The sequence below is a fragment of the Vombatus ursinus genome, unplaced genomic scaffold, assembly GCF_900497805.2.
Source record: "Vombatus ursinus unplaced genomic scaffold, bare-nosed wombat genome assembly UNPS02014812.1, whole genome shotgun sequence".
NCBI classification, from domain to species: Eukaryota; Metazoa; Chordata; class Mammalia; order Diprotodontia; family Vombatidae; genus Vombatus; species Vombatus ursinus.
Window position 1 is genome coordinate 9,399,636 of NW_020954590.1, and position 20,505 is coordinate 9,420,140.

A 20,505-nucleotide genomic window follows, 5' to 3' on the forward strand; every position below is an offset into this window, starting at 1 on the left:
TAGATAGATAGATAGATAGATAGATAGATAGATAGATAGATAGATAGATAGATAGACTAGGAAGTATATATATATGTATGTATTTATACATATATACATATATGAATATATGTAAGTGTACACACACACACACACACACACACACACACACACACACACATATATATATGAGAGTTCATTTATTCTTCAAAAGGAACAAGAAATCTAGGCATAGTGGAAGTTAAAAAAATCCCTAAAAGATATCCAGGGTGAGTGTTTTATGGCTTCATAAATATATACACATCTGACAGGCTCATCTAGATTTCTTCTGATAATTTTGGCCTTGAGTGAAAAAAGGGAGTTTCTTAGTAAAAATTACTTTTTCCTAATTTTTACGTTCTTTGTATTGTCTTCTCTCTAATAAATGTTTTTTTTATAACAATAGCAGATTTTTTTTCCTGTTCTCAATAGTAGGTGCTTAATAAATGTTTATGAAATCTTATTGAATAGAAATCTAATTCAAAGAAACTTCACATTGTAGAGGAATAAAAAAAAAGATCCTTCCATCTGCCAGACCCTTCTGAAGGTCTTAGTTTTCTTAGGATTAATTAGTCTCCTTAACCTGATTAGAAAAGCAAGCAGCAAAGGGTTAAGCATAGATCCCTTGGGCATTCCATTGAAGACTGACATAGAGCCTCCGATGATATTCTTTGAGACAGTACATTGACTAGATTCCAAATCCGCAACTCTCAGTCTTCTCCTCAAGTATGATCCACATCTGTCTGTCTGTCTATCTATCAATTTATCTATCTACCTATCTACCTATCTATCTATCATCTATTTATCTCAAAAGCTCTATTAAGATTCCAAATTCACAACTCAATTTTCTCCTCAGGCATGGTATATTTATCAAAAGCTTTACTAAGTAAAGCATAAGTAAATAATATCTACAATATGATCAATCTACTATTTTAGTAATTGTAAAAAAAAAAACAGAAGTTAGTCTGGCATACTCCCTTCTTGATTAAACCATGTTGCCTGTTACAGTTGCTTCCTTTGTCTTTATGTTTATTAACAATACCTTTAATAATCATAACCATTTCTGGAGGTCATCAAATTGAAATTGGATATAGCTCATCAATGATATGGCAGAGAGAATTATTATTTAGTATAGATTTTGTTTTTAGTTGCTTTCCAACTCTGAGGATCTAGAATTCTGTTTCTCAATGTTTCTCTTACTACCTAGTCAGTAACTGTGTGTGGGGGAGGGTGTACACTTCTGTTTGGTCCTGGGTGACCCCAAATACCTCTACTGTGGTAATAGCTTAAACTGACTTCTCTTCACTGTGACTGATAACTGGCAGAAGATCATAGGGAAGAAGTCAACATTAAGGCTGTAACAAGAGTTTTGTCCAGTCTTAGATTACATTAATAAATGTTCCCTATTTGAAAGTCTTCTTTAATCATAGAACTTTGATTTTAACCATTGGCCGATGATTTCTGGTGGTCCCCTAATTGTAGCTTACTAAGTTTTGCCTCGAGTAGTAATTTGCCCTTGATATAAGCTATAAATCAATTGTTAACAGCATCACTGATAATTCTGTAGTTCACCTTAATTGTTTTGATATGTAGATTGTTAAAAGGCCACCATCTCAAAAAGTTTGTTGAAAGAGATACTGGTCAGTCAAAACATATTTATTAAGCACTTCATATATATATAAATATATATATTTATCATAGTGCTTGGAATATATTGGCATCATATCTATATCTATATATGAGATATAGATATAATGCCAATATATTCCAAGCACTATGATAAATGCCAAGTATACCAAAAAAATCCCTTTCTTCAAGGAGCTTAAACTCTAGTTGGAGAAACATGTGAATAAAGAAGTAAATACAAGATAGAAGTAGAATAGATGGTTGGTAATCTTAGAACAAAGGCACTAGCAGCTGGGGGATTTAGAAGAGGCTTGAGAATTGAATGGAGTCTTGAAACAAGTCAGGGATATTAAGAAGCAAAATCAAGAAGGAGAGCACTTCAGGTATTGGAGATAGCCAGTGAAAAGGCACTAATTGGGGAGAGAGTACTGTAGTCTAGGAACAGAAAATAAAACAATGCAGGTGAATCCTAGAATGTGTGCTGGGGAATAAAGTACAAGAAGACTGGAAAGGTAGGAAGGGGCCAGGTTGTAAAGAGCATTAAATGCCAAACAGAGGACTTCATTTATATTTGATCTTAGAGGTCAAAGGAAGCCACTGGAGTATAGTGAGGAGGGTGGGGGGTTACATTACCATACCTGAAGAAAATTGCTTTGATCACTGAGCAGAGGATGGACTAGATTGGGGAGAGACTTGAATGAGAGAGATCAATTCAAAGGCTACTGTGATAATCTGGTTGACAGGAGATGAAGGCATAAACTGGAGTGGTATCTGTGTGAGGAAGAGAAGGTGATACACACATATGTGTATATATGTATGCATGTATATATGTATATATACATATGATTCATAAATAAAATTCAAAAATGTATTTATATGTATGTATATTATATGATTTTTGAAAAGTGATAAAATTTGGTAATGAATTTAATCTGTGTGATGAGTGAAAAATGACCATCCAAGGATGACAACAAAGTTTTGAGCCTAGATGACTAGGAAGATGTTGGTTTTATGGCCAATAATAATGAATTTTGGAAGAGGAGAGTGCTTGGGGGTGGGAGTGGGTTGGTGATAATTAATTCATTTTGTGCATGTTGAGTTAGAGATACCAATAAGATATACCATTGGAGATGGCAGTTGGCAATGTAGGACTTGTAGGTCAGGAGGGAATTTAGATACTAAATATATTAAACTGGGAATCATCTACATAGAGATGATAATTAAACTTATGGGAGCTAATTAGATCACCAAGTGAGATAGTATAGAGAGAAAAGAGAAGAGGACCTGGGACACAGCCTTGGGGAACATTCACAATTAAGCGTCAAGATATGGATGAAGAATGAGCAAACCAGATATGGAAGCAGTAGTCAAATAGGACTATAATATGGAATCGAAATGAACTTTTATTGAATGGGGATAAACTTATGTTTCCAATAGCAGGGATAAGCTCCAGTAAAGAACCTTCAAAATCATCTAGCATCACTGGCAGGATCACTAGAGGCTTTAGTGTGCCCAACTTAGAGAGTCAGTTAGATCCTTGGACAATTTCAGATTATGGAGTTCACTTATCCAGTCAGATTCAAACCATTGTCACTGCCTGGCTTGAGTAAATATTGATCATTTCTATAGTGGTGATAAGGTAGAGAGGGTTGAGCAGACAATAGTCATTATTATAGCTGGAAACCTGGAGAGGGACTCCTTTGTTCACTCTGTTTTTCTGCATAAAACCTCCTGCAAATTCCCTGTCTCCTAGAGGGGTAAAGGGGGAACTAGCCATAACAGATTTCAAAATGTACTACAAAGCACTGTCTGGTACTGGAAAAAAAAGGATTAGAGAAGTAGATCAATGGAATACAAAGAGGAATGCAGTAATAGGAACTGATATAGATAAAAGGTTGGTGTCTGTTAAACTTATATACAAAACAAAAAATAAACATTGGGAGTAGAATCACTATTCAATTTTTAAAAAAATGTTGGGAAAACTTGATAGCTACAGGAAAAATATACAACATATACAACATAAAGTCTAAAAAGCTCAGTAATTTAAGTTCTCTCTCTATCTCTCTGTCACTCTCTCACACACACACTCACTCACACATACATAAACTATAAGAAAAGAAAATGAGATTGTTTAAACTATGGGATAGAAGCTATTTTCTTTTGTCAAACAAATAGAATTATTGGAAACAAAACTGATGAGGTTGATCAAAAAAAATCAATGATTTTGTAGACCAAAAAGCAATGTATCTAAAATTAAAATGCATTGTTGGTGGAGTTGTGAAATGATCCAACCATTTTGGAGAGCAATTTGGAACTGTGCCCAAAGGGTTATAAAAATGTGCATACTGTTTGACCCAGAAATAGCACTTCTAGGAAGTGGAGTGGAATTTAGGACTGCAATATGTCAGATAGCACAAAAACTGCCTTGTTTGGAATTCATGTCAATGTAAGTTGAGTGTGAGTCAGCTACATTGACATTGACAGTGGGTAATTTTTCTAACTAAGGTTGGCATAGAAAGACAGACAGAAAGGTGTGCAGAAACTGGGGATTGGATCCAGCCAGGAGGGTGTTGTGTGGAGACTTCTAGTGGTAAGAAACTGAATGGGTGCCTGGTGCTGTACACAATGAAAAGAAGAGGATTTGATCAAACCCATCTGACACTTTGCAGGGAGCAAGAACAGGTGCCAACTGGTAGTACTGTTGCTAATTTCCCAGGGCTGAGTTGCAGATGTAATGAGGACTGAGAACAAGACTTGCTCTCAGGGGTGGAAGACAAGGGTAGAAAATTTTGTGAGGACCTGAGGCTATGTACTGTGCAAGAAGCAGAAACAGAAGTGGTCAAAAACAGTGTGGTCAGAACCAGATCCAGCCTTTGGCCATCATGAAGTAAAACAACCAAGGCATGGAGTTCAGATTAAGGAGGAGCCTTGCAATCATGCTGTTTTCAATCTTCAGAGATCTCCAGCTAACTAATGGTGACTGAGGCCAGAAGCAGCAGTCTACTGGAGTTCGAATAAGAGACCACTAAATAGTTGTGCACCCAATCCCAAACGCAGGTAAGGAGCTTTAAAAGCTCAGACCAGGAAGGCAGGAATAAATCATGTCCCTGGATCAGTCAACCTTAGGTACACTGAAAGATTTCAGGTCTCTCCAGCCTGCACATCCCTGGTTTCCTTGGAGAACATAACACTTAACATCTGGAAAAGCAGGTTCCCCAAAATCTTAAAAATGAAATCAAGCAAAGTCCAGATATTCTCCCTAGAGCATTCTGAAGCAAGGGGAACAAAAACTCATTGAATTTTTAAATAAAACTGTAGGTATTTCTAAAGAAAAAATTAGCTAAGTTGATTTTTAAAAAGAGGAAAATTAAGTTACCAATATCAAAGATGTAAAAAGAATTCACAATAAATGAAGAAGAAATAAATTATTAGAATTTTTTCTCAAATTATAAGTTAAAAATTGATAACCTAAATAAAATAAATAGAATTTTACAAAATTATACAATGTCTATGTTAAAAGAATAGGAAAGTGAGGACTTCAAGCCCATAAAAAAAACAAAACTACACAATCCATAAATACATTCCTAAAGTGGGATAAAAAACAGGACAAGATTACAAGAAAATTCTGCTTTCAATATAAGTTTTATTTTATGTCCCCTGTTCTTGTATCCTCATAGTTATCCCCAGGATCATTCCCTCTCTCCTCTCAGAGAGCTATCCTATATAACAAATAATGTTTCCACTATACGTGAATTCTTTCTGGCTGCTTGCAATATTTTCTCCTTGACCTGGGAACTCTGGAATTTGGCTATAATATCCCTGGCAGTTTTTATTTTGGCATCTCTTTGGTGGTGATTGCTGATTCTTTCAACTTTTATTTTACCCTCTGGTTCTGGAAAATCATGGCAGTTTTCCTTGATAATTTCTTGAAAAATGATGTCTAGACTCTTCATTTGATCCTGGCTTTCAGGTAGTCCAAGAATTTTAAAATTATCTCTCCTGGATCTGTTTTCCAGGTCAGTTGTTTTTCCAATGAGACATTTCATATTGTCTTCTTTTTTTTCATTCTTTTGGTTTTGTTTTATCGTTTCTTGATTTCTCATAAAGTCATTAGCCTCCATTTGTTCCACTCTAATTTTTAAGGAATTTTTTTTCTTCAGTAAGCTTTTGGACCTCTTTTTCTATTTGACCAATTTTGCTTTTAAAGGAATTCTTCTCCTCATTAGTTTTTGGATTTTTTTTTTTTTAACCATTTGGCCTAGTCTGTTTTTTAGGATGTTTTCTTTGGCATTTTTTTGTGTCTCCTCTACCACACTGTTGACTCATTTTTCATGATTTTATTGCATCACTCTCATTTCTCTTCCCAAATTTTCCTCTGTTTCTCTTACTTGATTTTGTGGTTCTGGTGCTGCTGGCTGTACTACAATGGCCTGGGCTGGGCCATGCTCCTCTCTCAACATGGTACAACAGACCTTTCCTGCCAACCTTTCAAGTTGTCTTGGGCTGGGAATTTATTTCACTCCATCTTTATGTTGGTTCTGCTGCTCTGGAATTTGTTTAGAGTCATTTTTACAGGTATTTTAAGGGGTTAGGGAGAGAGCTCGGGGAAGTCCCTGCCTTTACTCTATTATCTTGACTCTACCCTCTCTTTTTTTCTTTAAAGAGAACTTTGTAATTAAATCTATGTAAGATTTTGTGTATCCTGGTAGGTCAATACCCAAATATTTTATGCGTATTTTAGTTGTTTGGAATGAGATTTCCCTTTATATTATTGCTTCCTGTTTTTTTTATTATTATATAGAAATGCTATTGATTTTTTAAGATTTATTTTGTAGCTTACAACTTTGCCAACATCATTAATTGCCTCAAATAATATTTTTTCTAATTCCCCAGGATTTTCCAAGTATACCATGATATCATCAGCAAAGTTGCATAGTTAAATTTTCTTTTTACCTCTCATTGTGCTTTTAATTTCTTTATCTTATCTTAATTCTGTTGCTAACATTTCCAAAACTATATGAAATAATATTGAGGAGAATGGACATCCTTTTTCCACTCTCTTGTTTATTAGAAAATATTCTAGTCTATTCACATTGAATATTGCATATAATACTTGTTTGTGGTTTTAAATAGGTGGTTTTTATGATAATAAAAATGGTCCCCAACTTTGATAGACTTAGCTCTTCTCAGCAATACAATGATCTAAGACAATTCTAAAAGACTGATATTGGAAAATACTATCCACATCCAGAGAAAGGACTATGGAGTTTGAATGCAAATCAAAGCAAACTATTTTCTCTTTGTGTGTGTGTGTGTGTGTGTGTGTGTGTGTGTTCTTTCTGGTGGTTTTTCCCTTTTGTTCTGATTCTTCTTTCACAACATTACTAATGTTTAATGTAATTGTATATGTATAGCTTATATCAGATTCCTTGCCATCTTGTGGAAGGGGGAAGGGAGGGATGGAGAGAAAAAATTGGAGCTCAAAATCTTATAAAAGTGAATGTTGAAAACTATCTTTACATGTAATTGGAAACAATAAAATACTATTGAATGAGGGAAAAAAGGGTGTACCTACCAGTAGATATGAATGTTCCAGCAGGTATATTTCTCTCTTTATACTAATACATTAGTATTTGATTTGTCAGTCAAAAAATGGTCCCTCTAACCTATGTTTTGTAGGGATTTTAGTTTGTGTGTTATACTTTGTTAAAGGCTTTTTCTGCATCTATTGAGATAATCATGTAGTTTTAGATTATTAATTGTTTCTGTGATTGTTTTCTTTGACCAACTCATTATTTAGGATTTCCTTATTAAGTCTCCCTTTGGGTCTGTGTCTTTTATTTGTGGTCCCTAAGCAAAGGCTTATTTTTATTGAGTTATGGTCTATAAATATGGAATTACTATTTCTGATTATTTTTTACATTTGTTGCAATATCTGTGTTCCCTATTACATGATCCATTTTTCTAAAAATTCTATGTGAGGAAGATGTCCCATTTAGAAGATGCCCTAACTCATCTAGATTCTTCACTAACATGCTCAGTTCCATATTTTCCCCTTTGGTAATTTTTTTCTTTTATATTTATCCAAAACTAAGAAAGGGATATTGAAGTGTCCTATCACTGCTGTGTAATTCTGTATGTCTTCTTGTAGCTCAGTTATTGTTTCCTTTATGAATTTGAATGCTAAGTCTTAGAAGGATGAGGACTGGGAAAAGACCATTAGATTTGGCAATTAAGAGATGATTAGTAACTTTGGAGAGAGCAATTTCAATTAAATTATGGTCTTAGGAAACCTAATGATAGATTATTAAGAAGAGAATACAAGGAAAGATATCTATTGTGAAGACACCTATTATATGCAACCTTCTCAAGAATTGTAGTAAAGGGTTCAATCCTATAATAACAGAAAGGGGCTCAATACTAGAGTTCACACAACTTTCTCTACTCACTCTCTTATAAATATATATGTGCTTTTATTCTTGAATGTGTGAAGAACATAAATTTAGAACTAGGAGGTACCTTGGGGATTATTTAGGAATATAAGAGATAAAGAGAAATAAGGGATCTCAGAAGCAATCTAATATCACACAATCAGTAACAGTGGCAGGATTTGAACATACATCCTGTTTCCAAATGAGTGCTTTTCCCACTATACCACACTGCCTCTACTAGTCTGTACCTATTTTATACCTTCTCATAAGTTAGTATAGTTAGATTATTCTGACAGCCACTGGCAATATTACCTTCTATAGAAATGGCTGTTTCTAAGCATTAACATACATTTGCTTATTCTTTTATAGCAGAATTTGTTCAGGGTACTTGAGCATATTTTATCTTCTTTACTGAATTTTAAGCTTTGAGTGCAGATTAAGTGTCTTTATTCATCTTTGTGTCCTCCATAGCATTTAGCATAGTACCTTCCTCAATGAACATTTGTGGAATTGAATGAAGTAACAGAAAGGTTAGTGCAAGTATTTAAGGCCAATCAACCTGGTTCTTGAAATAATAGTAACATTGCATATTTCTAATGGCTACTGAGACCATCAGTTTCATGATTAACAGGAGACATTGAAAATGGGCAAAAACTTAGGAATTCCATTTTGGTTGTATAGATTTCCCCGCAGGATTCTGTGAAATAATTAATTAAAAGGGTCCCCAGATCCTCCTCAGGGCCTGTTACTAATGAGGATGACTCAGTCAAAGTCCTAGTCATTGTTTGGCAAATGGAAGACAGGAAGGACAACCCTTTTTATAGAAGTTGCACAAAAGTAGGAAGAGCTTGAGTAAAGTTTATATTCCAAACTCTTTTCCCAAAGGAGGAACAGGGGATTTTTTTAAGAGATAATCATAACAACTCACATTTAATGAGTGTTTTTAAGACACAGTTCCTTCCTCAAATAATCTTGCAAGATAAGTAGTACAAGTATTATTATTCCCATTTTACAGATGAAATAATCAAAACTCCAAGAGGTTAGAGCAATGTGGCAAAGGTCTCACAACTAGGGAGCATTGGAATAGGGAAATAAACCTCTACTTCCAAGTCCAGTTTCCTATCACACCATGCTACCTTTCTGAGATACATACTTTAGGTCCTATATTTGGAAAAATGTCTTGCTCCATGTGAGACCCCATATTTAACTCTAAAATATTTCACTTTCTTCTCTCTCTTCGCCACAAGGCAGTTTAATCCCCTTCTCAAGGTCTCTCTAGCTTCCAGGTGGCCCTTTAATCAGTTAAGTGCAGCTTTTTTCATGCCAGGTGATTAAACTTATTCTTAAATTTGCCTCATTTGTATGGTGACAATAATAGTACTGTTTACCCCACTGAGCTATTGTGAAGATTAATGAGATGAGACAACAAATATTAAAGCCTTGAGCAGATGCTTCCAGATTCATCCTGAGAAGTTCAGGAAGGTACTTGGTCAGCACTTTCTCTCTCTCTCTCTCTCTCTCTCTCTCTCTCTCTCTCTCTCTCTCTCATCCATTTCTCACACCTAGTGAGAAATTCAAAGGAGAAAGGGTAGGGTTCAAGCACTCCATTTGACCCAGACAATATATACCAAGAAAATGGCACTGATGCAAGATGTTCCAGGAACTGTTTTACATCTATGCTATAGTAAGTCAATCAACAAAGCTTTCTGGGCACTGACTATATGAACACCAAAGAAGAATAAGCAAAAACAAAAAGACTAAGCCTCTGTTCTCATGGTATGTTTAAATGAATGAGAGAGATGTGAGAGGACCCATGAAAAGGTTGAATGAGTAGATTCAGTATTTGGATCTATATTTGGATTATCGGTCTTGAGAACTTTTTGGGACAAATTTGATAACCAAGGTGACTGGTAGTCTCTTACACATTTCAAAACCTTGCTATTAACTTTGACCTTACTCTTTCCCTTACTTCCCAATTCAACCAATTGTCAAATGTTGACCATTCAGCTTTCACAATTTCCTTCACATTTGCCTACTACTATCTCTTCTTAATATTACTAGGAGTACCTACCCTCATTTTCTCCCATTTGATTCACTTCAGAAGCCTCCTAGGCAATGTTTTCACATCTAGGCTCTTCTTCATTCTGTACTTCATACAGAAAATGGATTGATTTTCAATAAATATTGATTTAATTATGTCACTCCTCTGCTCAAAAACTGTGTAAACCCAATTCCTAAGTCTAGCACTCAAAACTTCTATAGTGTGATACTTCCTAGCTTTCTAACCAGATCTCATGCTACTCCCCTAAGTACTGGGGATACAAAAGGGCAAACAACACAATCCCTTTCCTCATAGAATCATATTCTAAAGGAATTGTGCACTTCTCTTGGTTACTATGCATAGTGTATCATTTTGTAGTGCAATTATTTGTGCAAGTATTATAAGCTTCATGTGAACAGATATTATATGTATCTTTGTATCTTCCCTACCATCTATAATAATGCTTTTAATACCACACCCAGTTTATAGTTGTGTGCTACATTGAATTAAAATGAAAGGAATGTAGTATTACACAGTGGAAAGAATGCTGAATCTGGAGTCATAGGTTCAAATCCCACCTATGACATTTGCCACACAAACCTTTTGACTTTAGGCAAATTATTTAACCAACCTGGGCCTCTAGGTTGCAGTTATAGTAGATGACCTTTGAAGTCCCTGTCATTTTAAAAGCTATGATCCAGTCTTTTTTTAATTCTGGTTTATAGTTGACTTTGCAGTTAACTTCTCAAATGATCTATTGGTATCTGCTTTGGATATGCATGATTAGTTTAATATTATTACATAATATTCTGTATTAGCATAAACAGTCAAGATTAATTTATATGTAAAATTTTGGAATGCAAAATAATTAATTTGTCCTGGATTATATATGCTAGTTTGAGAAAATGTCATAGATGATACTAATGTAAAAGTATTATTATTTATTTATGACTAATAGTTTAAACATTCTGACTTGAAGTCTCAGTATTTTTATGGTTCCACTGGCAGCTGGATGTAGACAATAGAGTTCTAGACCTGGAATCAGGATTATCTGAGTTCAAATTCTGCTTCAGACTCATACTATCTATATGTAACTCTGGGAAAGTCACTTAATCTCTGTCTGCCTCAATTTCTTCATCTGTATAATGGGAATAATAATAGTATATACCTCACAGTGTTTTTGAAGGATAAAATGAAGTAATATTTGCAAAATTTCTTTGCAAACCTGAAAATTATATAAGTACTAGTATTATTCCTTGTTCCAGTTAACATGGTTACTCCATAGATGAGATCATACAAGTAACAACTCAAATACCGCTTCTTCTCATCTTGTTCTGTGATTGTCTATGTCCTTCCATAAAACCTCCAAAGTAGATACTACCAATATATTTAGTACCTTCCTCTAGGCATCTTCCCATTGTGTGGGATACCAATGAAATATAAATGCTATATGCAAGTTGTCCCTTGCTGTTGTTACATGACTGGTCCATCTTCTTTTCCATTACCATAAGTATAAATCAAATTATTAAAATGATACCTAAAAATATCAGAAACCTAAACAAAACACATGTTCCTATTCCTTTGGTCAATAGGATTTTTATCTTGAAAATCATAATACATCCTGGTATTAATGTGCCTTCTTCAGAAACAGAGGAACTTATTCTCCACTGAAGTGCCCATTGGGGAAGGATTCCATTAAAGTGCATATCTGTAGTGGAGTGGTGAGCCTTAGCTCTGGAAGATCAGGTTGCTGGACTAACTGCATACAAGCTCTGATAGGGTCTACAAAGGTGAAAAGTTCCAAGTACCAACCTTGTGATATACTGAACAGAATGTTTGCTGTCTGAGGATTAGTTTAGTTTGAAAATTTCAGAAGAAGAAATTTCACAAGTTTGTCCAAAAAGATGGTGAATTTTAAGATCATGGCAACTCCTGAAGAGTCAACTACAAAGTCATAGAGGAGCTATAATGTGGAGTGTTGGTGGTGATAGCCAAATCTACAGATCCATCAATAATACATGGAATATTGAAGTGAAAGAAAAAGTTTTTTTGGTCCATGGTAACCATTTCTAGACTCTTTTGACCCTGCTTTTTTTTTCTGGAATCCCTAGAGATTTCAGTGGATTAGTAACTCAAACAATTGATTTCTGCTGGTAAATGAGGACAAACATATGACTTTCATATGTTCATGATTGACTTTCCCCTTTAAACCATTAATTCTCACTGAGATCCAAAACTCATTCATTTGGTTGAAAATAAACCTATCAACATGTTAGATACTGTAATTGTGGAAAGACACTTAACTCTATGACCCAGACTACACTTATCAAATTAAGACTTATGTCAAATTAAGACCTAAGATAAGGTAGCATAGGGGTACTGTGAGGATGTCCTGAGAACCAAGATATTATGAAAGTATGAAGCAAAGGTGGGGACATAGAGTGAACTGATGATGAAAATGGTAAGTGTGTAGACTTCTGAAGATATTTCTGAAGACCCAAACCCCAGGACAACTTCACTGGGATGAAGGGTATCAGAAGGTAATTTGTTAGACGTAATCATGGAGTATAAGTTAAGTTCAATGCTGAGACAATGTAGAGTAGTAGAAAGAGAAAAGTGATTTCAGTTTCCTCATATGTAATATGAGAGGCTGTCTTGCCTCTGTCTCTTATTATCTGTGTGAGATTTAGTTTCTTTAGATGTGAAATGAGAGGAATTAAGTGGCCTCTAACTCCCACTTATAATATTATTATCCCTAAGTTCTTTTCCATCTCTAAATCACATGATCCTAAATAAGTATGTCTATATTAGGGACAGGAGCCAATCAGAGTTGTATGTGTACTGAGTGAGGATTGCTTTTCTCCAAGATTGTGTAGAAGCCAATGGCATTAAAGGCATGGGGTGGGAGCCAAGATGGCAAAGTAGAGAAAGCACTTAACTGAGCTCTCCCAATGCTCCCCTCCAGAAATTTTAAAATACTAACTCAAATAGAATTCTGGAGTGATGGAGCCAATAAAAGATCAGAATGAGATGTTCTTCCAGCCCAATACAACACAGGAAGTCAAAAAGAGAGATATGTGACCTAGGGGAGAAAGCTGGCTCAGAGTCCAAGTGGATAAAACACCCATGGTGGAACTACATGGTGATTGTAACAGAAGTAACAGGAGCTTTGGAAGCTCTCAAGTCAGAGATGGTAATGGGACCTGGCAACTGGTCAGAAAGAGATTATAGGGGACCCTTGTGCTAGCATGAGATGAAGGGCCAGATGTCGTTTGGCAATTCAATTGCCCGTACTCACTTCTGAGTCACAATTCATGGGCAGGGAGGAGCTCTTTCTGCCAAAAGGGAGTGGAAGACATGAGGGGCAATGTGACTTCCAGGCCCAAAGGGAACTTGAGAAGCAGTATCAATTGTAATACCAAGTGATCAGGGACCCTTCTTGGGTAAGGACCAGAGTGAAGACCAAGAGAACAGTGACCACACCCCTTCTCAGATCATACCACATTGGAAACACTATAAACTTCCCAACTCCCAGAAACAGCTCTTAAAACAGTAGTGCAAAAAATCCTGAGGCTTGACACAGTGCCTCCCTCCCTACCTCTTCATGCACAACATTAACATAAAGTTCTAAAAGGGGAAACACAAACACATACATTTACACAAATATGCATATATGTAATATATAATGTTATATAAAATATATATTACATATATTAATATATAGATATATTTAATGAATTGGTAAGAGAAAACTATCTTATCCAAAAGGGAAGTAGGAGTGGAAAGGGAGAATATAAAAGGGGAAGTGATTAAAAGGGAGGGCAGATAAAAGAAGGCAGTGAAAAGAAGCAAAACAAATTTTAGAGAAGAGACAGGGAAAAGAGACTGAGAAGGATAAACAGAAGAAAATAGGATGGAGAAAAATGCATAGTCAGTAATCATAACTATGCATGTGAATGGGATAAACTCACCCATAAAATGGCTATAAGAAGCATCCTAGAAACAGAGAGAGACACATGACATTAAAATAAGGAGCTGGAGCAAAATATTTTGCTTTAGCTGAAGTAAAAGAGGCAGGGTTAGAAATCATGATCTCAGACAAAACAAAAGCAAAGGTAGACCTAAGTGAAAGAGATAAGCAGGGAGAGGCAGAAGAAAAATTGGGAAAAGAAATGAGAATGATGCAAGAGAATTATGGAAAAAAAGTCAACACCTTGGAGAACTGCTTAAAAAGAAGAGTTGGCCAAATGGAAAAGGTAATACAAAAATCCATTGAAGAAAACAACTCCTTAAAGACTACAACTGGCTAAATTGAAAAGAATGTACAAAAACTAATTGAAGAAAACAACACATTAAAAATTAGAAGTGGGCAAGTGGAAGCTAATGAGTCTATGAGACACCACAAATCAATCAAACACACTCAAAAGAATGAAAAAAAATGGAAGAAAATGTAAAATACCCCCTGGGAAAAACAACTGACCTGGAAAATAGATCCAGGAAAAACAATATCAATAATTGAACTACCTGAAATCAATAACCAAAAGGAGGATCTGGACAGAAACTTTCAAGAAATTATCAGGAAAACTGCCCTGATATCCTGCAACCAGAAAGCAAAATAGGCATTGAATGAATCCACTTAACACCTCAGGAAAGAGATCACAAAATAAAAACCCCAAGGAACATTATAGTCAAATTTCAGAACTATCAGATCAAGAAATAAAATGCTACAAGTATCCAGAAAGAAACAATTCAAATATCAGGAATTCAATATCAGGATTACACAGGACTTGGAAGCTGCAACACTAAAGGATCAGAGGTCATGGAATATGACATTCCAGAAGGCAAAGGAGCTAGGACTACATCAAGAATCACCTACCCAGCAAAATTAATATGATGCATCAAGGGAGAAAATAGTCATTCAATGAAATAGAAGGATTTCAAGCTTTCATAAGTAGAAGACAAGACCTAAACCAAAAATTTGACCAATATCAAGACTCAAGTGAAGCATAAACAGGTAAAAAGGGAAAAGAAAATATAAGGGATTAAATAAAGCTAAGCTATTTACATTCCTGCATGGGAAGATGATACTTGTAATTATTTTTTTAAATTATTTATTTATTTATTTTTAGTTCCATAAGATTCATTTCCGTAAGATCTTGAGTTCCAAATTTTCTCTGCATCTCTCCACTCCCCCCGCCTGCGCAAGACAGCATGCAATTTGATATAGGCTCTACATATACATTCATATTGAACCCATTTTCACTTTAGTCATGTTGTAAAGAAGAATTAGAACCAATGGGAAAAACCATGAGAAAGAAAAAACAAACAAAAAAAGAAAAAAGAAAAGAAAAAGAGAGAGCAAATAATATGAACTGATCTGCATTCAGAATCCATAGTTCTTTTTCTGGATGTAGACAGCATTTTCCATCACGAGTCCTTTGAAGCTGTCTTAGATCCTTGCATTGTTAAGAAGATAACACATGTATAAACTATATCAAACTGCCTATCATTTTCAGGAGAGAGGAGAGGATGAAGGGAGAAAAATTTGGAACTCAAAGTCTTAAAAAAATAAATACTAAAAATTTTCTTGATATGTAACTAGGAGAAAATTAAATACTATTAAAAATTTAAACAATACCTAATGTCCTTAAAAAAGAGCTATAGATATTCTAAGGTGTGCCATAATAGAAAAAATGGATATATTAAGATGGTACCAGATAAAAATATTTAATAAAATGGAACTTTATGTAATTAAAAAAAGAAAACCACAAATGGGATCACAAAGAGTTGGCCATAACTGAAATGAAGGGACAGCAATAATAACAAAAAGGAGCCATACACAATGAAGCAATATCTATACTAAACATATATGAGCAGAGTGGTATAGCATCCAAATTCTTTTTTTCTGTTTCTTTTAATTTAATATTTTATTTCCCCCAATTATATTAAAATAATTTTTACCATTCATTTAAAATTATTTTTGAGTTCCAATTCTCTCCCTCTTTACCTTCCCTCCCCTTCTCATTGAGAAGGAAAGCAATTTGATAGGTTATAAATGTGCAGTCATGTGAAACATAGTTCCATGTTAGTCATGTTGTAAAAGAAAACAGACCAAAAAAAAACAAGAAAAATAAAGAAATTTAAGAAAAAGTATGCTTTGATCTGCATTCATATTCCATCAGTTATTTATCTAGAGATGGATAGCATTTTTCATCATAAATCCTTCAGAATTGTCTTGTATCACTGTATTGTTGAGAATAGTCAAGTCATTCATAATTGATCATCTTACAATGTTGTTGTTGTTGTTGTTGGTTACAATGTTCTCCTGGTTCTGCTCATTTCACTTTCCATCAGTTCAAATTAAGTCTTTCCAGGTTTTTCTGAGAGCATCATGCTCATTTCTTATATCACAATAGCATTCCATCACAATCCTGTTAGTTTGCTGGTTGATTGTTGTCCTTCATTCTCAAAGAGGACCAAAATGACATCACTATTTTTAATTTTTTTTACTTTTAGTTTTTAACATTCATTACCACAAGATTTTGAGTTCCAAATTTTCTCCCCATCTTGCCCCTCCACCTCCCCAAGATGGCATGCATTTTGAATACCCCTTACTCTAATCTGCCCTCCCTTCTATTTCCCCCACCCCCTTATCCCCTTCCCCTTCTATTTTCCTATAGGGTAGGATGGATTTATATACCCCATTGCCTGTATATCTTATTTCCCAGTTGCACGTAAAAACAATTTTTACCATTTGTTTTCAAAGCTTTGGGTTCCACATTTTCTCCCTTCCTCTCTGAGTCACTATAAGAATTCCTGGATTCTTTCCATTTCTATTTACCCTCTGGTTTTAGAATATCAGGGCAGTTTTTCTCTATAATTTCTTGAAAGATGATGTCTAGGCTCTTTTTTTTTAAATCATGGCTTTCAGGTAGTGCAATAATTTTAAAATTATCTCTCCTGGTTCTATTTTCCAGGTCAGTTGTTGTTCCAATGAGATATTTCACATTGTCTTCTATTTTTTCATTCTTTCAGTTTTGTTTTACAATTTCTTGATTTCTCATAAAGTCATTAACTTCCATTTGCTCCATTCTAATTTTTAAGGAAGTATTTTCTTCAGTGAGCTTTTGGACTTCCTTTGCCATTTGGCCAATTCTGCTTTTTAGGGCATTCTTTTCCTCATTGGCTTTTTGGACCTCTTTTGCCATTTGGGTTAGGATATTTTTTAAGGTGTTATTTTCTTCAGTGTTTTTTGGAGTCTCCTTTAGCAAGCTATTGACTTGTTTTTCATTATTTTCTTGTATCACTCTCATTTCTCTTCCTTGTTTTTACTCTACTTCTCCTAATTGCTTCTCAAAATCCTTTTTGAGCTCTTCCATGGACTGGGACCGATTCATATTTTCTTGGAGGCTTTGGATGTAGGAGCTTTGACTTTGTTGTCTTGTTCTGGTTGTATGTTTTGATCTTCTTTGTCACCAAGGTAAGATTCTATGGTCTGATTTTTTTTTTTGCTCTGTTTGCTCATGATCCCAGTCAATTACTTGAGTTATAAACTCTTTGTTAGGGGAAGGGTCTGCTTCCAGTGTGGCGAATGTACTGTCCCAATCTTCAAGGGTTTTGTATAGCTGTTTTCAGAGATACTTCTAGGGACCTGAAAATTTTCAGTTCTTCCAGGGTGGTATGATCAAAGGTGAGGTGTTTACTCCTTTCCTGGTTTGTGCTGTGGTCTATGCATGACCACCAGCACTCTTTTCTGCCTTGGAACTGTGAGGGGGAATTCCTTCTTCACTGCCACCACATGCTCTACCACGCCAGCCAGCACTCCTCCTCATCCCGGGACTGCCACCCAGAACTGTGACCCAAATCTAAACATGGGCACAACAAGAGAATCCTGCCTCAGCACCAGGAAAGAAATCCCTGTAATCTTCTCTGATCAGCTGCTTGATTCCCCCTCCATCTGGGGGCCAAGAGCTCTGGAAGCAGCTGCCGCCCCAGGGCTGTGCTGGGACCAGTGCCAGACTAAGTTCCTCTCTCATCATGGTCCAACAGACCTTTCCTGCTGACCTTTTAAGTTGTCTTTGGCATTTGTGGGTTGAGAAGTTTGGAAACTGCCACAGCTGCTTGTGATTCAGTTCCCTAAGGCCTGCTCCAGGTTTGCTGAGGCCTAATGTTTGCCTGCAGGGCCCTCACTGAACTGTGCTCCTCTACAAGGCCGGTGCAACAGATCTTTTTAATCAATCATCCAGGTTGTCTTGGGCTAGAAATTTGTTTCACTCTGTCTTTTTTGTGGGTTCTGCTATTCTAGAATTTGTTTAGAGCCATTTTTTACAGGTGCTTGGAGGGTTTTGGGGAAGAGCTCAAGCAAGTCATTGCTTTTACTCTGTGATCTTGGCTCCACCCCCAATGACATCACTATTTTAGAATCAAGTTACATGTGACTGACTGTGGCACATCAGATCAATATGAGCTCAGAATGCTCTACCACAGGTCAGGCACAAACAGTCAATTTGAGTATTTGGGGGTGGATTCTCTAATGTTTGCACATCTTTCATTTCTTTCAAACTACTTCAATTCTGCTTTGCTCATAGAACACAGCATCTTCTTTGATTCAGGCACACCATGCTAGGCAGTCCTGTGCCAGTGTTTCCATGTCATACAATCAATTCCAAAGTTCTTGAGAGAGACTTAGAGAATTTTCTTGTATCACTTGTTCTGACCACCATGTGAGAACTTGCCTTGTGTGAGTTCTCTGTAAAATAGTCTTTTAGGCACGTGTACATTTGGTATTCAAACAATGTGGCCAGTCCATTGTAGTTGCACTCTTTGCAATAGAGTTTGAATGCTTGGCCATTTAGTTTGAGAAAGGACCTCAGTGTCTGGTACCTTATCCTGGAATGTGATCTTCATAATCTTCCTAAGATAATTCCTATGGAAGCAATTCATTTTCCTGGCATGGTGCTGGTATACAATCCATATTTCACAGGCATAAAAAAATTCAGTTTAGCTCAACTGTTCCATAGACCTTCAGTTTGGTAATACTTTTTCTCCCCCACACTTCAGAGCCTCCCAAACACTGAGCTAGCTCTGGAAATGAGTGCACCAACCTTATTATCAATGTGTACATCCCTGAAAAGTATAATGCCTAGGAAAGTGAACTGATCCACAGTATTCAAAACGTCTCCATTTGCTGTAACTGATGGTTCCATATACAGATGGTAGGGTGCTGGCTGGTAGAAGATCTACATTTTCTTGGTGTTAATTGTTAGGCTAAACTTAGTACAACCATCAGAGAATAGATTCATACTTTATTGCATCTCAGCTTCAGAGTCTGCATTAAGTGCACAATCATCTATGAACAAAAAATCATGAACCAACTCTCCCTCCATTTTAATCTTGGGTTATAGGCTTTTCAAGTTAGATAATTTACTATCAGCATGTTAGCTAGTCTTCATGCCATTTTCATGCTCATTGAAGGCATCTAATAACAACAGTGAAAACATCATGCTAAAAAGTATGGGAGCAAGCACACAACCTTGTTTCACCCAATTAGCAACTGGGAAAACATGAAAGCAACCTTTATTATTCAGAACTCTGGCAAGCATGCCATCATGAAATTGATGTATAATACTGATAAACTTCTCTGGGCAATCAAATTTTGATATAATTTTCCACACATCCTCACACCTGAAAGTATTGAAGACTTTGGTCAGATGGATGAACATTGTGTATAGATCTCTGTTCCGCTTCTGGCATTTCTCCTGCAGTTGTCAGGCAGCAAACACCATATCAACCATTCCTCAGCCCTTTCTGAAGCCACACTGTCTCTCAAGTAGATGACCATTTCCCAGGTGGAGGATCAGCCTGTTAAGGAGGACTCTGTCCAGAATCTTGCTAGCAATGACTAGGAGAGAGATCCCCCTGTGACTGTTACAAGACAATCTATTCCTTTACCTTTAAAGATATGGACAATGGAAGTGTTCTTGAACTACTGGGAGTTAATCTCTTCTTGCCATATAACCTGGAAAATTTCAGTCAGTTTTAGTATGAGCAATGGACTGCTCCCCCCCCACCTTGTAAATTTCAGCTGGAATAGAATTAGCACAATGTGCTTTGCCATAGGAGAGGAGCAACATGGCATTCAAAACTTCTTCTTTAGTTGGAAATTTGGCAAGAGAAAGATTGACTTTAACTTGAGATAAATGATCAATAGCTTCAGCATTGATTGATGATGCTCTGTTTAGAATGCTATTGAAGTGTTCAGCCTATCTCTCCAGGATCATTTTCTTATTACTAATCAATGTGGCTCTAAGAACACTGAGGAGCTGAGCTACAGCATCTATCTTTGGTCCATAAATGGCCTTCAGGGTATAATAAAAATATTTTGGATTG